This window comes from Mesoplodon bidens, assembly GCF_964165515.1.
Source record: "Mesoplodon bidens genome assembly, chromosome: X".
In the NCBI taxonomy this organism is placed as follows: domain Eukaryota; kingdom Metazoa; phylum Chordata; class Mammalia; order Artiodactyla; family Ziphiidae; genus Mesoplodon; species Mesoplodon bidens.
This window is the reverse complement of record NC_138163.1, coordinates 10,223,363-10,244,663: the sequence shown is the minus strand read 5'-3', so window position 1 is coordinate 10,244,663 and position 21,301 is coordinate 10,223,363. Positions and strand designations below refer to the sequence as shown.

The 21,301-nt window shown below is 39.4% G+C and overlaps 1 long non-coding RNA gene across 1 annotated transcript in view; it reads right to left on the bottom strand.

Moving 5' to 3' along the window:
• Positions 1 to 7,777: 7,777 nt before the first annotated feature.
• The window catches only part of LOC308609101, a 135,059-nt gene continuing 121,535 nt past the window's right edge, over positions 7,778 to 21,301 (bottom strand). Inside the window, exon 2 of the long non-coding RNA XR_014014269.1 lies at positions 7,778 to 8,789. This is a non-coding gene — a long non-coding RNA (uncharacterized lncRNA). The remainder of the gene's footprint in view (positions 8,790 to 21,301) is intronic.

Below are 21,301 nucleotides of genomic sequence, written 5' to 3'. Positions count from 1 at the left end.
CCTGCGGCGGCAGAGGCCAGCATGACGTTGCACCAGCCTGGGGCATGCCGTGTGTTGTCCCAGTGAAGTTGTCCCTGGATCACGGGACCTTGGCAGTGGCGGGCTGCACAGGCTCCCTGGAGGGGAGGTGTGGAGAGTGACCTGTGCTTGCACACAAAGTTCTTGGTGGCAGCAGCAGCAGCCTTAGCATCTCATGCCCATCTCTGGGGTCCGTGCTGATAGCCGCGGCTCGCGCCCGTCTCTGGAGCTCCTTTAAGCAGTGCTCTTAATACCCTCTCCTCGTGTACCAGGAAACAAAGGGGGAAGAAAAAGTCTCTTGCCTCTTCGTCAGGTCCATACTTTTTCCCGGACTCCCTCCAGGCCAGCCATGGTGCACTAGCCCCTTCAGGCTGTGTTCACGCCACCAACCCCAGTCCTCTCCCTGGGCTCCAACCGAAGCCCGAGCCTCAGCTCCTAGCCCCACCCGCCCCGGCAGGTGAGCAGACAAGCCGCTCGGTCTGGTGAGTGCCCGTCGGCACTGATACTCTGTGCCGGAATCTCTCTGCTTTGCCCTCCACACCCCTGTTGCTGCACTCTCCTCCGTGGCTCCGAAGCTCCCCCCTCCATCACCCGCAGTCTCCGCCTGCGTAGGGGCTCCTAGTGTGTGGAAACCTTTCCTCCTTCATGGCTCCCACCCACTGGTGCAGGTCCCGTCCCTATTCTTTTGTGTCTGTTTTTTCTTTTTTCTTTTGCCCTACCCAGGTACGTGGGGAGTTTCTTGCCTTTTGGGAGGTCTGAGGTCTTCTGCCAGAGTTCAGTAGGTGTTCTGTAGGAGTTGTTCCACATGTAGGTGTATTTCTGATGTATTTGTGGGGAGAAAGGTGATCTCCGCATCTTACTCTTCTGAAATCTTGAAGCTCCTCCCATAAATCTCATCTTTGCAACCCTTTCCAATTCCCCAAAATCTTCCAATGCAATAAAAGACATTAAAAGTTCAAAAGGTAGGCCATTAGTGTAATTTTAATTATTAGTATAACAATAGCTAGAGAGTATACATACTCTACTTAAAAATAATTTGTTAAAATAATTTGCCAAAACATAGAAAATATAAGTTTTATATGTTAGGCTTCCAGATACTTAAATTGATATTAGGAACTGTCTAAAACTCTCAAAACCTTTATGCTCTGGAAAGAAACTCAAAAAGGTTAGGTACCAGTGTTAATAATTTCCACAATTATGTCATCAATATTAAATATTAAGAAAGCATGTCAAGATAGAAGTGAAAGATGTCAGATAGAAAACCACCATTTTCTTTCTCATTTGATTCTTGTATTTTTTTGGTCCAGTTTTTGCCTTTGAAGAGAAAAACAGCTATTCAGTATATACTAGAAGAAAGAAAAAGTACTATTGCTGCAACAGCTGTTGTTGCTGATTTCATAACCCAGTATCTCCTTGGCACATATACAACTCACCAGATTTGCTGATAAATGTGAGGCATCCTAAGTTGTTAATTTATTGAACACTGTTCTTTAGTATCTATGGAAGACTTACTCATACTATGCTGAGTTTTGAAAATAGTCAAAAATGGATGAATCACATTAAATGTTAAAGAATGCCAATATTTAAATTGCCAACCTGATATTATCGGTTGTAATATGATGTGAAGAGTTTGTTTTTAAATTGAATAAATAAAAAAGAAACTGTGACACAGTTGAAATGAGAAAAATACTTGGCATACAAGATCTCCATATAAGACAACAATATCAGCACAGACAATTTAGATAAGAGCCATTGAAATGGGATAAAATTTCAGGAACATTTTCAAGAGCTCCTACAAAGACTTTTGCTGGAGGTTTTAAAACAGGGAAACAGATGGGGGAAATAATTGTCTAACGTTCATGTTAATGTACCATAAAACTCCAGTTATCTAGATTGCTTAGGGAATCAGGTGTTTGACTTAATATTTTTTGGTTAGCTGAAAGTTACTCTAAAACCCAATTGTATCTCAGCCATTGTTGTTGAAAATTGTTCCAAAGTAGCTGAATAGTTCCTAGGGATTATCACTGCAGTTTTCTTTGTGGATCGTGAAATGCTTCAAGGTCATTATTCTTTGTGGATCTTGTGACATTCTTCAATGCCATAAATTCCAATTGTGCACAACTGTGATGATAGAATGGACTCACGGGTGAACCTACGGTACTCCGGAAATAATTTGTAAAAATAAATATATAATGTGAATTTCTTTTACATTAATTTCCCTCTTTCTTTTAAAGCACTGCCCTCCTGTGCCAGCAGTAAAGGCGATTGTCTTCTGGGCATGGTTTGGGGGTTCTTAGGGAGTCTCCTGACTTCCAAAGTGTTCTTAGCCACACCTATCACAGTTAGAGATATAGGAATTTGAAAGTATAAATAATCATTTTAAAATACAGTTATCTCTGGAAGGGCTGACAATTGATTCGTTTATACCATAGTTTAATCTGATGAAATTGTTTTCTATCAAAGAGCTACCTGAGTTCTGTAAACAGATGGAATGGGACTTTTAATTGGGAAAGGGATTTTAGAGCATATAGGATTTCCAGGGAATCATGCAGTGCCTACATATTAATTAAAGAAAAAAATTACCATTAGAAAGTATTTTTAAACCTCTCATTATTAAAGTAGCCAATGTTAAATTATCACACTATTTGGTGGCTGCCCTTTTTACTTACCATCATCCTTTAAAATAGTGCATCTTCTGTGTTGGCAGGACTTTGTTTTTCATAGTGCTCATCATACTTGTATGATTATTTAACATGTATAGTTCGGCTTTACCATTATATTCACTTTGCTTTGGATAATCCCTTGTGCAGAGCAGACTTCCAATAAATATTTGTTGCAAGAATAAATGTATGAAGTGAAACTATTTGTGAACAGTAAACGGATAGAAGGGGTTTTTGTAAATTGCAATTGGTACTATTATTATGTCAAAAGTACTGTGAATATTTAAAAATGAGGAAATTGAGGTTCAGAGATGTTACATACATTCATAACACCCTGGACTTCTCCTTCATAAAAATTTTTATAATTATTATTGAATAATGTATGTTTGTTTATTGTTACTCTATACTCTGGATTATAGGTTCTAAGAAGGCAGAGGCCATTGTAGTTTTATTTATGCTTTGTCACAAAACCTGAGTACCTGCCATTTAGTAACTGACAAATACTCGTTGAATAAATCAATGATTACAATTCCATTGACAACATTTATCATCTTAATTCAAGTTTTAAGAGAAAAAGGCAGAAATGTTTCAGGATATGCATGTGTTCATGATTAAAATGTCCATTTACAAATGAAACTTTTATTCCATCCAGTGTCATTCAGCAGCCACATAGCTGGTTTTCTGAGATGGTACTTTGTCTACAAGATATGGTATAAATTAGATAAGGCAATTTACATGAAATTAATAATCATAAATATTGAGCTACATTGGAAGATATAGCCTATACTTTGGAATATTTCAGCATTAATTTTACTCTATGTACAAGATAGATACTTCACAGGATATATATATATATATATATATATATATATATATATATATATATATATATATGGTATATATATATGGTATATATCATATTTATATATATATTTACATACCCTGTACCCTCACATTACAGTATACATTGCTGAATAGTTTGGGTGCATATAACTTGCCACAAACTCCAATTACCAGTTGTCATCTAGGTACTGCACTTCACTTTAAAGACAAAAATGGGTAGTCCACAGCCCTTGTTCTCAAGTAGATTACAGTCCAGTGAGAAAGACAGATGCATACACAAATACAATGATGCAATGTATGGTATAATGGATGTGTATATAAATGATTCATTCTTCTGGAGTGGGGTGAAGTGAATGGAGATGGTAAGAGAAAGTAAGAGAGAGGAGGAGGTATTTATACTGGTCTTTGAAGGATGAGTAAGCTTTTGTCGTTGAAGTTAATAGTTACAAATATTCCAGGGAGAGAGAATTGCATGGATACTAGTCAGAGCTGTGAAAGAGTTTGTGTATTTGGAGGAGTTACAGGAGATTATGGAATATACACTGTGGCCAAGTATTGAAGGGCTTTATATATATCAAGCTAAGAAGTTTGAACTTCATCCAAAGGCTAGTGGAGAGCTACTAAGTGTGTGAAAGCCAGAGACTGACATAATCAGCAAGTTGTTTTGGTATGATCAGTCTGATAGTGTGGAGGATGGTTTGGGGGAGGAGTGGAAAAATTGGATGGAGATCAGTATCCAGGTTATTTCAATAACCCAAGTGAGAGATGATGAGAATTTAAATTAGGAAAGTAGCAGTGATGATAAAGAGGAAAAGAGAAATGAAAGATGTGAGAGTGTTTCAGTAGTTTCTGGGGATGGTTTTATTGGTTGCACTAGGGTCAGGTCATATTTTATTCTAAATTCTGTGTTATACTACCTTTTACTTTAAATTCAATAAACATTACTAATGGTTAACTAATTTACAAAGTTCTGTGCTTGACTCTAGGTAAATAGGCCAATAAGTTACACTTTGCCTTCAAGGAGCTCACAGTACACTAGAGACAAACTCTACAGGAGACACACTGGAGGCCACAGTTCATGTTGACTTAAATAAATGGTATTCAATAGAGTGTTTACTATAATAGTTTGCTATAAGTTATGGGATAGACAAAATATAGCAAATGGTCAGTTCAACTTGGGAATTATCAGGGAATACTTAAAAAGAAAATGCTTACACTCCAGGAGTCTCTCAGGGAGAGAGGTTGAGGATGGCATTCCATACAGTTAATATAAGGAAGGAATGAGACAGATGAGTGTTCAGGGATATATTTTAAGAGCCTTGTATGCCATGTTTAGGAATTTGGGTATATTTTTGTTAACTTGTTATGAAAACTTGATGGCTTTTAAGCAGAAGACAGATTAGATCAGCTCTGGTCTTCAAAATGTCTTCAGATTAGAGGGTGGAGTTCAGACTGGAGAGGTCCAATCCTAGGAACCCAGAGACTATCTAGGCAGCTATTTTGGTATTCCAGGAGAGAGACAAGGAGGCCTAGGATGGGGTGATAGCAGTTAAGATATAGACAAAAAGATGAATTTAGGAAGTAAAAACTACTAGACTTGATATGGTAGATGTGGGAGAAGGAACATTCTAGAATGTCTCCCAACACAACATAATTTTTAAAAAATATGCAGTACTGGAGGCACCAACATGGAAGGAAGCCAAACCTGACTGAGAATGTCTTATAATCTGTGTATGGCTGTAGTTTCTGTGAAACGACTACCTTCTATGGGAAATGACAGGGAGGCATGTGACAACATACCCTCAAATACTATTTCTAAGTAGCATCATGATTGTGGCACCCAAACTGGACTTTCTATCTAAGTCAGGCTATAAGTAGCACCGTGAATAATTTGTTGTAGTTGACAGACACATAATAAGAAAAAATTTTTTACATGTATTCATTTGCTGAAATCAGCCTCCTCATTATCTTGCAGTTGGGTGTGAGTTACCTAAAATAATGGGGCCATCTGTAGGAAATCTTTTTTTTTTTTTTTCTGCGGTACGCGGTCCTCTCACTGTTGTGGCCTCTTCCGTTGTGGAGCACAGGCTCCGGACGTGCAGGCTCAGCAGCCATGGCTCACGGGCCCAGCTGCTCCACGGCATGTGGGATCTTCCCGGACTGGGGTACGAACCCGTGTCCCCTGTATTGGCAGGCGGACTCTCAACCACTGCGCCACCAGGGAAGCCCTGTAGGAAATCTTACAAACATTAAATAGAAAATGCAGTTGACATGCTGACATTAAAAATGTCTACCACAAGTTGGTTCTTAAAATACTGCTTACATGACAAATGGCATATGATAGACAAGAGATTCAGGGGTCAGGAGTAGATATCTCAGTGCTGAGACCAAGGACTTCGCAGTTGCACATGCCTGGGTTTGGTGATGAATTTGAACCTTTGGCAAGTTACCTAGCTTGATTTTTTACTCTCTTGAATTTGACTTTCTGAACTTGATTTTCTACATATACAGATTACGATTGAGGATGATGATAATATTTTCTGCCTAGAATTCTTTTGATGATTAACTTATACTGCCTATGTGAAGTTTTGCTAATATGGTTGTTAATACAACTGAAGAAGCAGTAAATGCTAACATTTTATTGTCTGTTATTATGAAGAAAATAAATATATGGAACAAAATAAAAGAAGCAAAGAGAGAAAAGAAGAAGGAAAGGGAGAGGGGGAGGAGAGAGAGGGAAGAAGGAGAGAGGAGGAAAATTAATAAATGAATAGAAGAAAGAAACAGAAGGAAAGAGGCACAGTAAGCATATGACTATGGGGTGACCAAAAGCATTTGAAGTGTTTTCCCTAATATGACAGCATTATAAAGCTGTTCGTACAAATGTAAAATATTATGTTCTAGAATTATAAGAAAACATGGTGGGGGAACTTATTCTGTTGACACATAGAAGGGAGCACTGAGGGCCAAGGAAAACGGGAGAGTGTCCACCTCTGAAGTGTGAAAAGGGGGAAGGGCACAGCAGGGGCACTTGAATGCCCCTTAGGTCACGGGGTATGCAGTGCTCCAGGGGGAAGTCTTTTGCTTTGGCAGTTCCCTTGCTGCTTGGCTATGGGGCACGTGAGTGTTCACTCAGACTGTGTCCAAGGCTGCAATCAACAAAGGATCCTGGAGGTGAGGAGTGGTGAAAATCAATCTTTCAGGGCTCAGAAAGTGCTTTTTGTAGCTGAATATGACTTATTTATCTTCATCTTTCTGTGGCATAGATATGAGGCAAGCATTATTGATTAAAAACTGAAGAGGTAAAAATCTAAGAGAGAGGGAGGGAAAGAGAGAGAGAATGCAGGCACAGAAAGAAAGAAAAAGAGAGAGAACAAAGGAATCCTAATATCCTGAATTTCAGTCCAGATTTCCTGAGGATGAGATAAGCTAACTTTCCCCATTTCCTTTAACTTCCCATTGAGATCTTCTCATGGGGAACTTTCATACTGTCCACTGATACTATCTAATCCAGTCTTTTCAAAAATTTTACAAGAACTATTCAGCTGGAATTCATTACATGAGCAAAGTACTTGGATTACATTCCTTAGTAGGTGGGTTTCTCCCCTCTGCCATGTTAGACGGGACCCGTGTCTGTAATGGTGATGTGCTTGCCTCATTTGGCTCTTTGACCATTTAGTATCCAATACAGGGCAGTAAGAAAGCTGACCATTGTGCCATGAGGATAGGGATACTGAGGATGGGTTATGTTTGATGTCTTTGGAAGACAGGGTCACTAGGATGCCTGGGTCAGGTAGCAACGATACTAGAATTCCTAATAAGTATTTGGCAAATAATCCCTTTCCATTGTGTTGTCTCGTTCTAAACTATACTGAGTTAATTTGCCAAGCACTTACTCAGACACCAGGGGAGAGATTACATATGATTCCAACAAATGCTGAGCCCCTCTCATGTGCATGACATTTATGTTAGATTCTGGGCTTAGAGGAAACTGAGAGCATGCCAAGGTCACCAGGTAGACACAACTATAAATAAGGTTAATAAGCTAATGGGAAAAAATACTAGCATGCATCTTAGTAAGTTAGGAATAACCACTAAAATTTCAAAAGAGAATCTATAATTTTTAAACCAGCAAAGAAACATTTGATGTTTCCAGTGGAAGGTAGGGAAGGAAGAAAGAAACAGAAGTGGAAAACAATTAATTGAACAAAGAAATCATTAAATGTGTAGGTTAATTTCAAGCAACACTGACGGCCTAAAACAAAAAGTGTTTATTTTTTATTGATGTATAGTTGAATTACAATATTGTGTTAATTACTGCTGTACAGCAAAGTGACTCAGCTATACATATATAGACATTCTTTTTCATATTCTTTACCATTATGGTTTATCACAGGATACTGAATATAGTTCCCTGTGCTATACAGTAGGACCTTGTTGTTTATCCATCCTGTATACAATAGTTTGCATCTGCTAATCCCAAACTCCCAATCCATCCCTTCTCCATCCCTCACTCTTGGTAACAACCAGTCTATTCTCTATGTCCCTGATTCTGTTTCTGTTTCATAGATAGGTTCATTTGTGTCATATTTTACATTCCACATATAAGTGATATCATATGGTATTTGTCTTTCTCTGTCTGACTTACTTCACTTAGTATGATAATCTCTAGTTGCATCCATGTTGCTGCAAATGGCATTATTTCATTCTTTTTTATGGCTGAGTAGCGTTCCATTGTATATATGTACCATATCTTTATCCATTCATCTGTCGATAGGCATTTAGATTTTCGCCATTTGATATTATATAGAGCTGGGAGGTCTCTTGTGGAGCAGTGTCCTGAAGTTGGCTCTCCCACCTCAGAGGCACAGCACTGACTCCTGGCTGCAGCACCAAGAGCCTTTGATCCACACGGCTCAGACTTTTTGGAGGTCTGAGGTCTTCTGCCAGTGTTCAGTAGGTGTTCTGTAGGAGTTGTTCCACGTGTAGATGTATTTCCAGTGTATCTGTGGGGAGGAAGGTGATCTCTGCGTCTTACTCTTCCGTCATCTTCCCCCTGGTCTCTCCCCTCCTTTCTTACATGTGTCTCATGTGAAACTGCATCTAGACATTGCTTGGAACACTCTCTGCTTTGTTGGTTACACTGCCAATATTCAATTGACAGGTAATAATAAAAAGATGGTGACAAGCTCAGTGGCCCAGCCACTATATTGCTCTTCTTCTGATGTTATTTTTACATCTTTTAAGTTTCCTCTTCAAAAAGTGTAGCTGAAAACAAGCACAAAGTCAGGACAGATATGAAATATTTTGAGATATGTTTTGTATAAACATAAAGCAAGTTTATAATTTTTGATAATGTCACCAGTTCACTACAAATCTTATTTCCTCAGCTACTTGTTTCAAAATAAGTACAAAAGAATGAGTAAGTGACTAGTCACTAGTCCTAGACTCATATATGGTGTTTGGCATTAATAAACGATCAATAATGCTAGAGGCTCTCAGGTCATTACATAGGAGTGTACTGAAAAGGAAGGAAGGTCTGGGTTGATGATCATATTAAGGACTTTGAATGGCCAGAGAGTAGCACCAAGGCTTCTGGGAGATAGGAGACAGCATGCACCATTCCTTGATTTATTGAAACATATTGTGTTTTCAAGGTGTTCTGAAAAGCAGACACTAAGCGAGTATTACACATAAAAGAAAAATTTAGGGGTATTGCTTGTGAGGGAAAATGGGGAGAAGATGCAAGAGGAACCATCAGACAGCACTAAGGTCTAACCCTTGTGAAGTAGAGAAGGAAGAAAGGAAGATTGCATGGATGTGTCTTAGACTTACAGAGCAGTCCTAAGAAAGTTCAGCAGGCCAATGGAGAGTCCTTGAGGCAAAGTTAGTCATCAGAGGAGTCTCAAATGTCCCAGAGGTTGGTCTGCATTAGTATTCCTGCTACACTTCATCACTGGCTGAGAGCAGCCTAGAGGAAAGGAGGACTTTCTACGTAAATGTCCTGGTAGGCTCAGGGTTTAGTAGCGGGAACTGCCAGTCAACCACAGTCAGAAATCTGAAAGCATTTGGATATCTGAAAGGTTGATTTTCAAGTTTCCAAGACTATTACATACTCAACACTGTATCAGCACTCTACTACACATGAAAGGGGGTAGGGACAAGTGAGTAGGCGTTATGTATGGAATGTTCGTGTCCTCCCAAAACTTATATGGTGAAGCCCTAACCCTCAGTGTTATAGTATTAGGAGGTGGGGCCTTTTGGAGGTAATTATGTTTAGATGAGGGCATGAGGTTAGGACCCATGATGAGATAGATTATTACCCTTATAAGACAAGGAAAAGACATCAGAGCTTCCAGTTTCCCCACCATGTGAGGACACAGTGAGAAGGTGACCATCTGCAAGCCAGGAAATGGACTCTCATTAGAAACCAAATATGCTAGCGTCTTGCTCTTACATGTCTTATAATCCAGAACCATGAGAAATAAATGCCTGTTGTTTAAGCCACCCAGTTTAAGGTATTTTGTTAAAGTGGCCTGAGCAGACTACAACAGTAGGATACAAAGGAAGGTAAGGAAGATACAGAGGTGAGGAAGATGCCCTAAAGGTGCTAACAATATAATGATGGATGCAGACATACCCACATAATAAAAGAGACAATAGAAAAGTGCAAAATAGTATTAATAGGATATGTATTGTGAAAATAGAATTAATAATTTCAAGTAGGTAGATCAAGGAAAATTTCACAGAGGAAGTGACATTTGACTTTGGTCTTGATGAAAAAGGTGTTTTATAGGTAAACGGTGGAAAGACACTCCATGATGCAGGAACAGCACAAGCAGATGAAAGGAAGATTTGGCACGATGTAGAACTGGCAAATGTTAAGGCAATCATTATGACAGCATAGGTTATTTGGAGACATTTTTTTAGGAGAAGGAAATGGAAATGTGGATTGGGGCTGATAATAAAGGCTGACTGGTTATCCTGCTTAAAAGTATGTGTCTGTGCATGTGCATGCATGTGTGTGTATTTTGTTTCTTCCTGGAATGCAGCGAAGAGTCATTGCAGGTTTTGCTCAAGAGGGCTAGTGTGGTGTGATACAAGCAGACTTGATTACCAGAGAGATTCTTTAGACTGTAGTGTGGAGAGTGGATTAAAAAAGAATGAGACTAAAGATAGGAAAGAGTGAAGATAGAGAAAGCAGTTAAAATGGCATTGCTTCAGTTCAGGGAGAAACGTGGTGAATTAAAAACTGAAAAAAGAAAAGAATGGAATAAAAAAAATTCAAGATACATTTCAGAGGTGGAATTGACAGGATCTTGTGCATAATTAGGTGGAAGATGGGAGCAAAACAAATCCTCTCCCCATAAGCTACATAGTGATTATATCTACAAAGTTATCTCCTTGCATATCTGCAGGGAAGCCTCTTGCAGATAATTGGATCCAGTTCTTGAGCCAAATATATACTTTTCTTGTAAATTCTTAAATTGGCATTCTGTTTTATTATCATGGTTTTATTATTATGAGTTTGGTAAATGTTTTTCAGCCACATATAAGTTGAATAATTCTGGCTTAACTCATACCATTGATTTCCTAGACTGTGATCCTTCCTCCAACATACTGCTCCCCTTTAATAAATACCCTTCCTGAAGCCAACACCTGACATCTCTTGAAACACCTGACATGAAATGGAAACTGAGTAATGAACATGTGGAAATGTTTGTGGGCCTTTGTTCTGTGTGTGGGGTCAAGTCTATGTAAAAAAAAAATTGATATCTATCTCTTGGAAAAAGAGTTGGAACAGATTAGTTCCATGGCTCCTCTCAGAATTTATCCTGATGTTCCAATCACTGTATTATATCTAACTCAGGAATTTTGGGAGGACTGGAAAATTTTGTTCTGAAGACATCTCAGAATAAGGAGGAGAGCAAATCTAAACATGACAGGCCTTTCATTCAGTTGACAATTAATTATGGTGCCTGCCATATGCCAGAAACTATCACTTCTAAAACTACTACAATTACTACCACTAATAATAAAAAAAACCTATAAATAATAATGATCGGATTATACCTCGTTCCATTTAAAATGTCCCTTAATGCTAGGATATATCAATCCCATATAGTTATCTCTCTGCCTTGAGGACTAAATGAACTTCTTCCAAAACCAAGATTATTCAGCATTCTCTAGAAATCTTCAATCCCCACAAATATTAAAGATTCATAAGCAGGTTCTAGCTCATTATAAAAAGTGACTTTCATAACCTGGCCTCACACACTGAACAGATGCAGATGTCCTTCTAGAGGGTCTGTCTCACCATGCCAACAATTGGAATTTCCATACCTTTCTGGTTTTTTGTCTTACAATTTATAGATATACCAAGTTCATATTAAAATTTAGTATCTCATTCAACAGATATATATTGGATCTACTATATGCTAGACATTATTTGAGGTGCCCAGAACGTACTTCTGTACAAGACAGACATGGTACCTTTCCTCATAGAATTTGTAATCTAGTAGATGAGAGAAATAATATACAAATAAGTGGATAAATAATTATCTGGAATGATGTGACTCACAGATATAATAAAACAGGGAATGTGATGTAGTGTGACAAATACAAATGCTAGACTCACAGACCAACTCCTCCATAAAATACTTCCTTTCCTTCTTTATAGCCATATCAGACTCATGACAAGATTAATTCATTGTGTTTAATTAAACAACTATTTATTGAACATCCATTCTATTAAACTATTCTAGTCAATGAGGATAGAGAAACCCAGAGAAGGTCATTGCCATCGTGGAACTTATATTCGAGTGGACATGGCATTTTTTGTCACTGGTTCCATTAATACTTGTAGTCTGTGTGTTCAGAGTTCTTCCCAAATAATGTGGTGTCTATATCAGATCGATCAACCCACACAGAGAAATTTGGAGGTGACAGCCCTGAGAGCAACAACTGTGCTAAGACGAATCTTAATTTAAATATCAAAAACCATTAGAATGCTGAAGTTTAATATTTCTGCTTTGTAAGTTATATGTTTGTATGCTAGTTATAGGTTTTTACTATTTACCACACAAAAGAATGATCACAAGAAAAATTTTCTTCCAAATTACAGTTAGTATAGGACAGATTATCATTTGGAAAATGGTTTACTTAGAGGGGAAATGTTGAACAAAATGTTAATAAAGTCATGAGGCTGTTACTTTCCTGAATACTGATTTAAATAGTAAAGCTCTACCCAGAATAAAAGACGTCATAGACATAATAATAGAGCAGCCTTCTAACAAATGGCTTTTGAATTTCATGGGGATGGTTTAAAGCAATTTCACAGAAGCACCTATGCTGAGAAATATGTTTGCTGCTGTTATTTAAAAAAGGAAGTTAGTCATCTTTTTTCTAGAAGCAATGGAAGTTGAAAACATTGCACCATATCTTTGTCACATTTCCGAGCCCCTACTACATGCAGAATACTGAGGAACATAGATATACAACACAGCCTCTGCCAAGATTTCTGAATTGTCACCAGGAATAGAGAAGTCTCGGTAATGTTACAATTAACAAGTTAACCACAAAGGTATCTAGAAGAAATATAATAACATTGAATTAAGCAAGAGTGAGAAAATAATTATTTATAATCATACCACCAGTAAATATCAGGCATTATTAGCTTTTATAATCTTAGCATATTCAGGAATAAATTTATTCTCTACAAATTGTCACAGAATTTAAATTTACTGGCTTGTACACAAAATTAAGTTTTATCTGAAATTTTCCTTTTTAAAAGGTTGTTTTCAATCATATCACTACGTTTTATTAACGTGGCATCAGATTACTTGTTTAATGACATTTCTATTTTTAGCTAGTTATTTTAATGGCATTATGTACACATAGCCAAGTCAATGCTTATAACCAATGCATGTCAGTTCCTTTATGGAATGGAAGCCCAAGCAGCATACCACCTAATAATATACCATGACACTATATTAAATGAAGAATTTACATTTCTTTGTGTATTCTGTGGCCTTTATTCAGTAAGATGCAAGTGTTGGATAATGACTTTAACATTCATAAGCTTGTACTTAGAGGCATCGAAGATGTTGCTACTATTTTGACTGAGTCTTCATTCACCACTATCCTGGTCTATTGATTTGCACAGAACTTTAATTTGTGATGCCCTACTGTCATTAGAACATTGACTTGAGTTGTTTTTTATTAATGGTGTTAAGAACTATGAAGTGTCTGCGTTTTTATCATGCTTGAAAGACAGAAGTTAGCCTGCCACTATTTCATACATGCCAGCAGAAGGCATAAGATTCCTGCGTCAGAGACAAAGGATTTGTTACAAACAGAAGAGCAGGCAGAACACGCTTCATACTTGCATTAGTTCCGCTTGCCCACCCCCACAAGTCCCATGGGGATGATACAGAGTGGACCAGGTGGATGGTGTACAAGTAGCAGATCTGGGTCATAACTGAGGAACCCTGAGCTTAAACAATCTTATAAAAGGGCTGCTGGCCAATCTGCCTAACATTTGCCCCAGAGAATGACATTATTTTCATTATCCTGCTAAGAAAGTATACATATTCTCAGCCCTAGAGGGAGACACTATCTCTATCTTCCAAGGTAGTTTGCTGTACAGACATCCTTGAGAAGAGTCTGGAACAAAGATGTTAATGCCAATTGATCAAAAGACTTGAAGAGAAACCCATGGAGACATGTATCCCACTGTTTGTGGATTGTGCTAATTTATCTACATATAGTCCATTTAAGTCAACATATAGTCCATTTAAGTCAACAATTAGCCTTGTGAACTACCTGAGAAGAGACTCTCAGCCCTCTGAGATTCTCTGTGGCCTGCTCATCTAAAGGTAAATGACCACAGGACGTGCATTCATTTACCATTGCATTTCTTTTTTTTTTGCTTTATAACAAATTTAATCAGTTATACATATACATATGTTCCCATATCCCCTCCCTTTTGCGTCTCCCTCCCACCCTCCCTATCCCACCCCTCCAGGCGGTCACAAAGCACCGAGCTGATCTCCCTGTGCTATGCGGCTGCTTCCCAATAGCTATCTACTTTACGTTTAGTAGTGTATATATGTCCATGCCGCTCTTTCACTTTGTCACAGCTTACCCTTCCCCCTCCCCATATCCTCAAGTCCATTCTCTAGTAGGTCTGTGTCTTTATTCTTGTCTTACCCCTATGTTCTTCATGACATTTTTTTTCTTAAATTCCATATATATGTGTCAGCATACAGTATTTGTCTTTCTCTTTCTGACTTACTTCACTCTGTATGACAGACTCTAGGTCCATCCAACTCATTACAAATAGCTCAATTTCATTTCTTTTTATGGCTGAGTAATATTCCATTGTATATATGTGCCACATCTTCTTTACCCATTCATCCAATGATGGACACTTAGGTTGTTTCCATCTCCGGGCTATTGTAAATAGGGCTGCTATGAACATTTTGGTACATGTCTCTTTTTGAATTATGGTTTTCTCAGGGTATATGCCCAGTAGTGGGATTGCTGGGTCATATGGTAGTTCTATTTTTAGTTTTTTAAGGAACCTCCATACCGTTCTCCATAGTGGCTGTACCAATTCACATTCCCACCAGCAGTGCAAGAGTGTTCCCTTTTTTCCACACACTCTCCAGCATTTATTGTTTCTAGATTTTTTGATGATGGCCATTCTGACTGGTGTGAGATGATATCTCATTGTAGTTTTGATTTGCATTTCCCTAATGAGTAAAAATGTTGAGCATCCTTTCATGTGTTTGTTGGCAGTCTGTATATCTTCTGTGGAGAAATGTCTATTTAGGTCTTCTGCACATTTTCGGATTGGGTAGTTTGTTTTTTTTGTTATTGAGCTGCATGAGCTGCTTATAAATTTTGGAGATTAATCCTTTGTCAGTTGCTTCATTTGCAAATATTTTCTCCCATTCTGAGGGTTGTCTTTTGGTCTTGTTTATGGTTTCCTTTGCTGTGCAAAAGCTTTGAAGTTTCATTAGGTCCCATGTGTTTATTTTTTTATTTTTTTATTTTTTTGCTGTACGCGGGCCTCTCACTGCTGTGGCCTCTCCCGTTGCGGAGCACAGGCTCCGGACACACAGGCTCCGCGGCCATGGCTCGCGGGCCCAGCCGCTGCGCGGCATGTGGGATCTTCCGGGATAGGGGCACGAACCCGTGTCCCCTGCATCGGCAGGCGGACTCTCAACCACTGCGCCACCAGGGAAGCCCATGTGTTTATTTTTGTCTTTATTTCCATTTCTCTAGGAGGTGGGTCAAAAAGGATCTTGCTGTGATTTAGGTCATAGAGTGTCCTGCCTATGTTTTCCTCTAAGAGTTTGATAGTGTCTGGCCTTACATTTAGGTCTTTAATCCATTTTGAGCTTATTTTTGTGTATGGTGTTAGGGAGTGATCTAATCTCATACTTTTACATGTCCCTATCCAGGTTTCCCAGCACCACTTATTGAAGAGACTGTCCTTTCTCCACTGTACATTCCTGCCTCCTTTATCAAAGATAAGGTGACCATATGTCCGTGGGTTTATCTCTGGGATTTCTATCCTGTTCCATTGATCTATCTTTCTGTTTTTGTGCCAGTACCATACTCTCTTGATTACTGTAGCTTTGTAGTATAGTCTGAAGTCAGGGAGCCTGATTCCTCCAGCTCCATTTTTCATTCTCAAGATTGCTTTGGCTATTCGGGGTCATTTGTGTTTCCATAAAAATTGTGAAATTTTTGTTCTAGTTCTGTGAAAAACGCCAGTGGTAGTTTGATAGGGATTGCATTGAATCTGTAGATTGCTTTGAGTAGTAGAGACATTTTCACAATGTTGATTCTTCCAATCCAAGAACATGGTACATCTCTCCATCTATTTGTATCATCTTTAATTTCTTTCATCAGTGTCTTATAATTTTCTGCATACAGGTCTTTTGTCTCCTTAGGTAGGTTTATTCCTAGATATTTTATTCTTTTTCTTGCAATGGTAAATGGGAGTGTTTCCTTGATTTCACTTTCAGATTTTTCATCATTAGTATATAGGAATGCCAGAGATTTCTGTGCATTAATTTTGTATCCTGCAACTTTACCAAATTCATTGATTAGCTCTAGTAGTTTTCTGGTAGCATCTTTAGGATTCTCTATGTATAGTATCATGTCATCTGCAAACAGTGACAGCTTTACTTCTTCTTTTCCGATTTGGATTCCTTTTATTTCCTTTTCTTCTCTGATTGCTGTGGCTAGAACTTCCAAAACTAGGTTGAATAAGAGTGGTGAGAGTGGGCAACCTTGTCTTGTTCCTGATCTTAGTGGAAATGGTTTCAGTTTTTCACCATTGAGGACGATGCTGGCTGTGGGTTTGTCATATATGGCCTTTATTATGTTGAGGAAAGTTCCCTCTATGCCTACTTTCTGCAGGGTTTTTATCATAAATGGGTGCTGAATTTTGTCGAAAGCTTTTTCTGCATCTATTGAGATAATCATATGGTTTTTCTCCTTCAATTTGTTAATACGGTGTATCACGTTGATTGATTTGCGTATATTGAAGAATCCTTGCATTCCTGGAATAAACCCCACTTGATCATGGTGTATGATCCTTTTAATGTGCTGTTGGATTCTGTTTGCTAGTATTTTGTTGAGGATTTTTGCATCTATGTTCATCAGTGATATTGGCCTGTAGTTTTCTTTCTTTGTGACATCCTTGTCTGGTTTTGGTATCAAGGTGATGGTGGCCTCGTAGAATGAGTTTGGGAGTGTTCCTCCCTCTGCTATATTTTGGAAGCGTTTGAGAAGGATAGGTGTTAGCTCTTCTCTAAATGCTTGATAGAATTCGCCTGTGAAGCCATCTGGTCCTGGGCTTTTGTTTGTTGGAAGATTTTTTATCACAGTTTCAATTTCACTGCTTGTGATTGGTCTGTTCATATTTTCTATTTCTTCCTGATTCAGTCTTGGCAGGTTGTGCATTTCTAAGAATTTGTCCATTTCTTCCAGGTTGTCCATTTTATTGGCATAGAGTTGCTTGTAGTAATCTCTCATGATCTTTTGTATTTCTGCAGTGTCAGTTGTTACTTCTCCTTTTTCGTTTCTAATTCTATTGATTTGAGTCTTCTCCCTTCTTTTCTTGAGGAGTCTGGCTAATGGTTTATCAATTTTGTTTATCTTCTCAAAGAACCAGCTTTTAGTTTTATTGATCTTTGCTATCGTTTCCTTCATTTCTTTTTCATTTATTTCTGACCTGATTTTTATGATTTCTTTCCTTCTGCTTACTTTGGGGTGTTTTTGTTCTTCTTTCTCTAATTGCTTTAGGTGCAAGGTTAGGTTGTTTATTCGAGATGTTTCCTGTTTCTTAAGGTGGGATTGTATTGCTATAAACTTCCCTCTTAGAACTGCTTTTGCTGCGTCCCATAGGTTTTGGGTCGTCGTGTCTCCATTGTCATTTGTTTCTAGGTATTTTTGAATTTCCTCTTTGATTTCTTCAGTGATCACTTCGTTATTAAGTAGTGTATTGTTTAGCCTCCATGTGTTTGTATTTTTTACAGCTCTTTTCCTGTAATTGATATCTAGTCGCATAGCATTGTGGTCGGAAAAGATACTTGATACAATTTCAATTTTCTTAAATTTACCAAGGCTTGATTTGTGGCGCAAGATATGATCTATCCTGGAGAATGTTCCATGAGCACTTGAGAAAAATGTGTATTCTGTTGTTTTTGGATGGAATGTCCTATAAATATCAATTAAGTCCATCTTGTTTAATGTATCATTTAAAGCTTGTGTTTCCTTATTTATTTTCATTTTGGAAGATCTGTCCATTGGTGAAAGTGGGGTGTTAAAGTCCCCTACTATGATTGTGTTACTGTCGATTTCTCCTTTTATGGCTGTTAGTATTTGCCTTATGTATTGAGGTGCTCCTATGTTGGGTGCATAAATATTTACAATTGTTATATCTTCTTCTTGGATCGATTCCTTGATCATTATGTAGTGTCCTTCTTTGTCTCTTCTAGTAGTCTTTATTTTAAAGTCTATTTTGTCTGATATGAGAATTGCTACTCCAGCTTTCTTTTGGTTTCCATTTGCATGGAATATCTTTTTCCATCCCCTTACTTTCAGTCTGTATGTGTGTCTAGGTCTGAAGTGGGTCTCTTGTAGACAGCATATATATGGGTCTTGTTTTTCTATCCATTCACCCAGTCTGTGTCTTTTGCTGGGACCATTTAGTCCATATACATTTAAGGTAGTTATCGATATGTATGTTCCTATTCCCATTTTCTTAATTGTTTTGGGTTCGTTATTGTAGGTCTTTTACTTCTGTTGTGTTTCTTGCCTAGAGAAGTTCCTTTAGCATTTGTTGTAAAGCTGGTTTGGTGGTGCTGAACTCTCTCAGCTTTTGCTTGTCTGTAAACGTTTTAATTTCTCCATCAAATCTGAATGAGATCCTTGCTGGGTAGAGTAATCTTGGTTGCAGGTTTTTCTTCTTCATCACTTTAATTATGTCCTGCCACTCCCTTCTGGTTTGTAGAGTTTCTGCTGAGAGATCAGCTGTTAACCTGATGGGGATTCCCTTGTGTGTTATTTGTTGTTTTTGCCTTGCTGCTTTTAATATGATTTCTTTGTGTTTAATTTTTGACAGTTTGATTAATATGTGTCTTGGCGTATTTCTCCTTGGATTTATTCTGTATGGGACTCTCTGTGCCTCCTGGACTTGATTAACTATTTCCTTTCCCATATTAGGGAAGTTTTCAACTATAATCTCTTCAAATATTTTCTCAGTCCCTTTCTTTTTCTCTTCTTCTTCTGGAACCCCTATAATTCGAATGTTGGTGCGTTTAATGTTGTCCCAGAGGTCTCTGAGACTGTCCTCTGTTCTTTTCATTCTTTTTTCTTTATTTTGCTCTGCAGCAGTTATTTCCACTATTTTATCTTCCACCTCACTTATCCGTTCTTCTGCCTCAGTTATTCTGCTATTGATCCCATCTAGAGTATTTTTTATTTCATTTATTGTGTTTTTAATCGATGCTTGATTCATCTTTAGTTCTTCTAGGTCCTTGTTAACTGTTTCTTGCATTTTGTCTATTCTATTTCCAAGATTTTGGATCTGGGAAATAGAATCTTGGATCATCTTTACCATCATTATCCTGAATTCTTTTTCAGTTAGACTGCCTATTACCTCTTCATTTGTTAGGTCTGGTGGGTTTTTATCTTGCTCCTTCTCCTGCTGTGTGTTTTTCTGTCTTCTCATTTTGCTTATGTTACTGTGTTTGGGGTCTGCTTTTTGCAGGCTGCAGGTTCGTAGTTCCCGTTGTTTTTGGTGTCTGTCCCCAGTGGCTAAGGTTGGTTTAGTGGGTTGTGTAGGCTTCCTGGTGGAGGGGAGTAGTGCCTGTGTTCTGGTGGATGAGGCTGGATCTTGTCTTTCTGGTGGGCAGGTCCACGTCTGGTGGTGTGTTTTGGGGTGTCTGCGGACTTTTTATGATTTTAGGCCACCTCTCTGCTAATGGGTGGCATTGTGTTCCTGTCTTGCTAGTTGTTTGGCATAGGGTGTCCAGCACTGTAGCTTGCTGGTCGTTGAGTGAAGCTGGGTGCTGGTGTTGAGATGGAGATCTCTGGAAGATTTTCGCCGTTTGATATTATGTGGAGCTGGGAGGTCTCTTGTGGACCAGTGTCCTGAAGTTGGCTTTCCCACCTCAGAGGCACAGCACTGACTCCGGGCTCCTCAATTTGGGATGATTTGTTGTCTATTCATGTATTCCACAGATGCAGGGTACATAAAGTTGACTGTGGAGCTTTAATCCACTGCTTCTGAGGCTGCTGGTAGAGGTTTCCCTTTCTCTTCTTTGTTCTCACAGCTCCTGGGTCTCAGCTTTGGATTTGGCCCCGCCTCTGCATGTAGGTCGCCAGAGGGCATCTGTTCTTCCCTCAGACAGGACAGGGTTAAAGGAGCAGCCTCTTTGGGGACTCTGGCTCACTCAGGCCGGGCGGGAGGGAGGGGCACGGAGTGCGGGGCGAGCCTGCAGTGGCAGAGGTCGGCGTGATGTTGCACCAGCCCGAGGCGTGCCGTGCGTTCTCCCAGGGAAGCCGCCCCTGGATCCCAGGACCCCGGCAGTGGCGGGCTACACCGGCTCCCGGAAGGGCGGTGTGGACAGTGACCTGCGCTCGCACACAGGCTTCTTGCCGGCGGCAGCAGCAGCCCCAGCCTCCCACGCCCGTCACTGGGCTCCGCGCTTTCAGTCGCGACTCGCGCCCGTCTGTGGAGCCCCTTTAAGCAGCACTCTTAATCCCCTCTCCTCGCGCACCAGGAAACCAAGAGCGAAGAAAAAGTCACTTGCCTCTTCGGCAGCTCCAGAGTTTTCCCGGACTCCCTCCCGGCTAGCTGTGGCACATTAGCCCCCTTCAGGCTGAGTTCTCGCCGCCAGCCCCCATCCTCTCCCTGCGCTCTGACCGGAGCCCGAGCTTCAGCTTCCAGCGCTGCCCGCCCCAGTGGGCGAGCATACAAGCCTCTCGGGCTGGTGAGTGCCGCTCGGCACCGATCCTCTCTGCGGGAATCTCTCCGCTTTGCCCTACCCAGGTATGTGGGGAGTTTCTTGCCTTTTGGGAGGTCTGGGGTCTTCTGCCAGCTTTTAGTAGGTGTTCTGTAGGAGTTGTTCCACGTGTAGCTGTATTTCTGGTGTATCCGTGGGGAGGAAGGTGATCTCCATGTCTTACTCTTCTACCATCTTACCCGGAAGTTACCATTGCATTTCTGAATGGGGTTTCCCGTGTACTTTGTC